General features: G+C 36.4%; 1 pseudogene across 1 annotated transcript; it reads right to left on the bottom strand.

Annotated features, from left to right (window-relative positions):
- Window positions 1-946: 946 nt before the first annotated feature.
- Window positions 947-5,387, bottom strand: LOC145037392 (putative disease resistance RPP13-like protein 1; annotated as a pseudogene). The gene is made up of 2 exons (XR_013678807.1): window positions 1,638-5,387; window positions 947-1,493 (listed from the first exon to the last, which is right to left on the bottom strand). The product of XR_013678807.1 is annotated as a putative disease resistance RPP13-like protein 1 (transcript).
- Between the last annotated feature and the right edge of the window lie 2,115 nt (window positions 5,388-7,502).

Genomic DNA, 7,502 nt, shown 5'->3' with positions numbered 1-7,502 from the left:
CTTCATGGTATTTATCACGGGTAATTATGAGACGATAATATCGTATAGTCTTTAAACCGAGATATATGAGTTGTTGTTTACGAGTTGGTTGTGTCGGGCCCGGTCAGAACTGAATTGATGTGTTCAATTAAGTTTTTCGTCATACAAATCAAAAATCAGGAAACAAACTGTTGGACAATGAATGAGAACGATTATATTCCATGTCTTTGTCCAATAACAACATTTTACTTTTGTAGTATAGAAATTGAATATTCTTCACTTATTCTTCCTATTCATCCTCCTATCACTTTTAGATGATAGCATGTATATTAAAAAATTATTATTTTTATTAAATATGATAAGTTTCATAAAATTCCATTCTAACCTTTAAAAATCTTGAATCTATGTTGATGTAGCTCCAATTTATGTGGTTAGCCTTGTTATTTTAACACCTATATGATACGTTTATATTCTTTACAATGAGTAAATAAGATAATCATGAATTAGTGAATTTACTAAACCATAAGACTGACCTGATTGGTGTTCTCTCTTTTTGCTCTGTTTTTAATCTAACTTTCAAACAGACTTATGCCGATCTATTAGTTAAACAACCATCCATTTAACTCATTTGACTTTGAATAGATTGTAAACTTGAAATGGGTTTAGTTAGTATTCATATTGTTTTATTTGTACTTTATTAGAATAGATTATTATTGTGATGATTTCAAAATCCAAATTGTACAACTTCAACAAATAATAAAAATTCTAGGATCAAACCTAGTACACAATTTATTTTGGAATTTCAAATTGATTGTTTTTCTTAAAACTTTAATATATTATACAGGGCTTTCCATTTACACAACGTCAATCATATTCAACAATCATAAAACAAAAAAGATGCAATTGCATGTTCATGTTAGCAACCATATGTTGAGATACAAGCCAAAACTTATATAACATTTGCATGTTGTTGATTAAAAGAAACAAGAATTAATCATTATTATTATTATCAAAGGTAGAGGGAGGAACATACATAGCTTTAGATTAAGCTTACAAGTGCTCACCTCAAGATATGTAGATACAGGGGATAAGTGAGATGAGGGACCAGTAGGAGTCTCTTCTATCACTCCTTTCTTTCAGATTCGGGCATCTAAGTATAGTCAAACTCAAAAGTGAAGTCAACAACATTCCTGGTAGATCCATCGTATTTGGGCAGTAGTAAATAGAGAGATGCTGGAGGGAGGTGAGGTGTTGGAGTCCCACTGAAACCAATTCCAGTTTCTCAAATCCATGTATGCGAAGAGAAGTAAGAGACGAAGGAAGAAGATGAGACAGTTGACTAAAATTAGTCACATCTTCTGACTGTCCACCCAACCGTAGGTCAACAAGTGAGATTGGAAAATTCTGTGGGCCCCACTCTGAGATAGGTGTCTTCAACCACCCTATTGAAAGGGAACACAAGTTTCGAGGCCAAAGTCCACGAGGAAAGGAAGCATCCATGCTTGGACAATTTTCTATTGTAAGATGTTTTAAAAAAGTGAGATTAGGTAACTCGTGGTCAAGAAATGACTCCATATTTTGACAATTTTTTATTTCCAATTCGGTGAGGTGAATGAAGCAACTGAGTTGAATGAAAGATGTCATATTTGGGCAATTACCTATTTGTATGTATTCAAGCATCTGCATGCTTGAGTTGATAAGCTCCTTTTGCAACAGTTTCTCACAACCTCGAATGGAAAGTGACTTGAGCTTCTTCCCTCCATTTCGGAAGGAGATGGATGTAACTGAAGCACAATCAAATATACTCAATGACTCGATGCTATCCGGGCAACTGAAATGCTGCATTTTTTTACAGAAATATATCCTGATAAACTCCAGGTTGCTCCCATGGCCAAAATTAACCACTTCTTTCTCTCCTAAACTCACCAAATTTGAACAATAAGTTACTTCTAGCTTCCTTAAATTCACAAGAATGTTACCTGCCTTTGCATCTGATTCCCACAAGTGTCTTATTTCATTACACCATTCGATTCTTAATTCTTCAACTGCCCCAAGACACTGTAAAACACCTCCCCACACCTTATCATTAAGTCCTGAAATATGCCTGATATCCAACTTGGTGACCGATGAAGCTACACGAATCAGATTTGTTAACACATCAGGACCACAACGGTTTATTCTTAGAACCCTTAGTGAAGGTAGGGTTTCAAGTGAGATTTTAACCAAATTTGGACATCGATCTAGCGAAAGCTCTTCAAGGCATGGAAATGTTGCATTTGCTAACCATGCTTCCCAACCCTTCATATCTCGAAAACTTAGAATTTTAAGTGAAGGGAATGCAAGACTAGTCCCACGAAACTCCGGGCCCACAACTTTAAACATAGCCATACCTTCAATAAATAACTCCTTAAGTGATGGAAGCTGCCCAAGTGGTGGTAGAAATGTACTATTTTTACAACCATTTATCGACACATGAGCCAACCAAAGAAATGAGGGATCCCCAACCCAATTTGGAAACTCTTTACCTCCATATGACACAATTCCGAGCTCTTTCAGACTATCATTATGAGGCTTTAACACATTGAACACCTCCTTTTCAAGTGTTCCCTTTCGAGAATCATCAAATACATCACTCCATTCAAATTCTAACTCACTTATCCGCTTTTAGGATAAGTTTGCTTCTTGTGCATGCATTACGCTTTGCACTTTGTCCAAACCCTGAATGGAAATTTTTCCTTGGAGATCCTTTAAATCTTTAAGCGCAGTTATTGAAAACCCATTGTCACCTTCAATGATAAATTTAGAGAGAATTCTTAGACTTTTCAACCCACCAATCCCTAAGGGCATCTTTTTCAATAGTGGAGTATCCCTCATGTCAAAATGTTGCAAATTTTTAAGCTTTGAGAAGCTCTTGGGCAACTCTTTTAAACTACGACAACCAAAAACGATCAACGTCTGTAGATTATAAAGATTGCTGACATTATCGGGTAAATGTGTGATTCCAGTTCGAGATAAATTAAGATACCTCAAGTGTTTCAAAATACCAATAAATTCAGGCACCAAATTTATGTTAAGACAACTCAAACTTAGGACCCTTAATAATGGTAGCTCACAAAGTAATTCGGTTAGAATCTTATTTGATATGAAAAATATTTCCCGACTTTTCTTCACCACAACTGAGGTTGCTAAGAATGTCCTCAAATTTTTAGCTGCTTTGCATGCCTCAAACCTTTTGTAAACCATGTATTTCTCACAAACAGATGACATATGCCGATACTGTTCCATACCTTCCTTCCTAACTTCCTTCTTCATCTTAATGTCTAACCTTGAAAAAAGATCTCCAGCAACAGATGTCGCCAAATCATTCATGAGGTCATGCATCACAAACAACGATTTGTCATCGGGCGCATGTTGAAAAAACGACCTTGACACCAACTCTTCAAAATATTCGACACCAACACGTTCCATTGACTTGCTTGTATGCGATTGGGGTAAAAACCCTTCTACCATCCACAATAGAATTAACTCCTCCATGTCGAACACATAGTCTTTGGGGAACAAAGAGCAGTATGCAAACAAGTGCTTCAAAGAAGTTGACAAATCATGGTAGCTTAGTCTAAGAGCTGGAATAATCTCATCTCTCTTTCCTAATCTCCATATCTCACTATCCAACAGCTCCTTCCATTCTTCCTCGTTTGTTTTTGTCCTCAATATCCTCCCTAGTGCTATCAAAGCCAACGGCAAACCATCACATTTTTCCACAATACCTTCGCCATGTGGTTTAAGTGTGGGATGTGAATCAAAGCTACTTTCACCAAATGCATGTTGAGCAAATAAAGATACAGCACTCTCATGTGACAAAACCGACAGACTGTAAGCTTGAGTACTATAACCCAATTGGGTTAGCAACGAAAACTTCCGGGTTGTAACAATAATCTTACTTCCTGGTGCCCCAGAAAGAAACGGGCGTTCTAGAATTTCCCATTCGGTATAGCTTTCACTCCACACATCATCAAGAACAAGCAGAAATCGTTTCTTTGAGATCTTCTCTTTTAAAGCTACTTGAAGCATATTTAAATCACTAAAATTTTGGTTTCCCCCGCCTATAGATTGGAAGATAGTTTTGCTTATTTTGAAGATATCAAACTCATCAGAAACACAAACCCATGCCTTGAGTAGGAAATGATCATTCCCTTGCATTTCATCATACAAGAGTCTAGCTAAAGTGGTCTTACCTACCCCACCCATACCAACTATGGGCACGATGCTAAAATTTCTATCACATGGCTCATCTTTGAATAGCTGGTGGAGCAACGCATCCTTATCACCATCGCGCCCAACAATGCTAGATGCATCTACTAAAGAGGTCTGTAATCTTCTATTCATATTTATATGTCTCCGGCTTTCACCTTTCACCCTTAAACCAAGATTATTTTTTTCCTCCACTAGTTCTTGTAACTTGGTGGTAATACTATCTAACTTGTCGTGCATCTTCGTACTTAGTGAAAAGTTCATGCAACAAGTTGGGATTAGCTTTCTTACCATGTTGCTGGTGGCTCCAGATTCCTCTGTGAACTCACGATGCATAGCTTCCGTTGCCAAATCGTCAAGTAGGTCGTCAATGTCGTAAGCTAAATGTTGGAGACCATTTAACCATCTTCTAACAGCTTCATTGGTTATTTCCTTCTCGGATGCGTCATTAAGCAGATCTTTGATTTGGATTAATGACCTCTTCAGTATCTTAAGCTCAGAATCAATTCCCTTGTAGCGTGCAATCTTCTTCAAGGATTCAGAAGCCAGCTTTTCAAAGACCACCGTTAAGAAGCCAGAAAGAACAATTTCAGCCATTGTTGATGATACGAGCAGAAATATAGTAGAGATGTGGATGAAATGGATGAACAGAGAAAATGATTTCAATTATTGGTATACTAGAGATGTGTATGAAATGGATGCACATGAAGAAAGGATTCGGTCATTTATTAGCGCATAGATAAGGATGAAATCGATGTACACCACAATTTTGTGGACCCAAAAGTTGTAAGTTGCCATGGCCGAAACTAAACAGTAACAGGTAGAAAAATATTTACCAAAACATTGCAAATTACAGCTTATTCATCATACCATGTAAAAATTATGTGAGGGTGGGCCCTATAAATTTTCTTATCAAAAGGAAGACGATGAACAATTGAACCTCACTACTGAGTCAGCAGTTCATAGGGTTGATCAGGTTCGAGTAGATGTGATGGGTCCGGGATTAGATGGATCGCCTCCACCTCCGATTCTCCTTTTCACTTTTCCATGGCACTTACCGTTCTCTTCGTCTTGGCCTTCTCTCTTTACATCCGCCGCGTCCCTAATCCTATCATCTCAACAGTTGGGTTTGGTGTGGGTGACGGACTATTTTGAACCGACTCAAATGAGCAATTGAGTTTTCTGAGAATTCGCCGTTGAAAAGTTTTTTATGTTTTTGTTTTATTATTTAGTTTCTTAATTGGATAATTTTATTTTATTTTATTGAAAGATAGGGTTAGTGGTCAGAAGAAATCATCATCATCTCCACTTTAAGAGGTAAAACCTCTACCAAATTGGTTAGTTGTACATTTGCCTTAACCGGATATTTGGATTATGAGTAAAATATTTTATGGTAATAACTAAATAATAAAATGGAAAATGACTTGAAATGGTAACGAATATCTGTTGTGTTTATATTTAGTTAATGAACTTTTTTCCGTAATTGATTTATCCCTGAATTATTTGAAATTATTCATATTTTACCCTTATGATCGTTGTAACCGGTTATAAGGGTAAAATGTGAATAATTTCAAATGATTCATAGGTAAATCAAGCATGAAAAAAAATTCAGTGACTAAATGTGAACAAAGCTAAAAGTCTGTTACCCTTTCAATTCACTATCTCATAAATTGTTCTAAATGTTATTAAGAATGAGCACAAACGGAATATTGAGGTCATACAAGTGAGTATGTTGTAATATTCATATGATATACCTTTAGACTTAAGGTACAAAAAACAGCACTTATAAATGTAATAGGAGCGACCATAGAAACCGAAGGAAAAAAGATTGTGGTGGGTTCAAGCATTTTTTGAAGACATAGACGACAGTTTTCACTCTAGGGGATGAAAATGATCATTGTAGATTGTACGAGGAAGAGAGACATCATAAAAAAAATGTGAAGATAATTTGATGTTAGATTTGAATAAGGGTTTTCTCTTTACAACAAAAAGAGATTTGATTAGAGAGTGTGGATGTATGAGATCATAGTTGTGTTGTTGTAAAGAGAAAAACCTCGACTACTCATTTACCGCTCCATGACCATGATCTTATACATCCACACTCTCTAATCAAATCTATTGTTCTTGTAAAGAGAAAAACCTCATTCAAATCTAGCATCGCATTATCTTCACATATCTTTATCAAATGTGCTTTATTCCTCCTACAAGCTACAACGACCATCTCCATCCTCTAGACTGAAAATTGTCGCCTTTGTCTTAAGTAAATGTTTGAACACAATCTTTTTCCGTTAGTTTCTATGCGATTGAAGTCGCTCCTACTGCATTTCTAAATGTTGTTTTTTATACCTTATACACTAAAGGTATATCACATGAATATTACAACATACTCGTGTGACCTCAATATTCTATTTGTGCTCATTCTTAATAACATTTAGAACCATTTATGAGATAATGACTTGAAAGGGTAACGAACTTTCAATTTTGTTTATATTTAGTCATTGAAATTTTTCATGCTTGATTTACCCCTGAATTATTTGAAATTATTCACATTTAACCCTTATGAATGGTTACAACCGGTCATAAGGGTAAAATGTAAACAATTTCAAATAAATCAGAGGTAAATCATGTACGAAAAATATTGTAGTGACTAAATGTATGTAACACCCCGACTCCCAGGTATAAAAATTTTATCTAAAAAGGACAATTTTGACTTGGAACTCGTCGAGTTGATGGCCTCCACTCGAAATGTAGGGAATTCTCTACGCGACGAGTTGAGAGGTAAAACTCAACGAGTAGGAGATGGAAAACGAAAACCTAATTTTCAGGGTTTTGCACCCTATTTAAAGGGTCATAAGCCTCCCTCGGCCTCCCTTACCATCCCCCTTGAGATCAGAAAACCCTAAATGCGTTTATCTTCCATTTTTGTGTGTTAAGGAGCTTGGAAGGTTGATTTTGAGAAGAAGGAGTGAACTCTAAGGAGCTTGGAGCAAGGAGAAGCTAGTGGATCTAAGTTTACTCCATCTTAGCTTCATATTGGAGGTGGTTGAGTTTAGATCCGTGTTTCGAGAGCTTGATTTCGTGGTTCAGTTCGACATTGTGAGGTGAGTTCTCCTCACTATACTGACAGGGTCTACGGCACCAATGTCGGCCCTTTTTGGATTTGTATCCGGATTATTGCATGATATGCTTATTGATTTACATCATGGTAGTTAGGATGGTGATATGCTTAGTGGCATGGTTAGGTCTGTATCTTGGTATATAGGATGATGTTA

This window comes from Lactuca saligna, chromosome 3 (assembly GCF_052625555.1).
Source record: "Lactuca saligna cultivar CGN05327 chromosome 3, ASM5262555v1, whole genome shotgun sequence".
Taxonomy (NCBI): domain Eukaryota; kingdom Viridiplantae; phylum Streptophyta; class Magnoliopsida; order Asterales; family Asteraceae; genus Lactuca; species Lactuca saligna.
The sequence above is the reverse complement of the archived record's forward strand: the minus strand, read 5'-3'. Positions and strand labels throughout refer to the sequence as shown.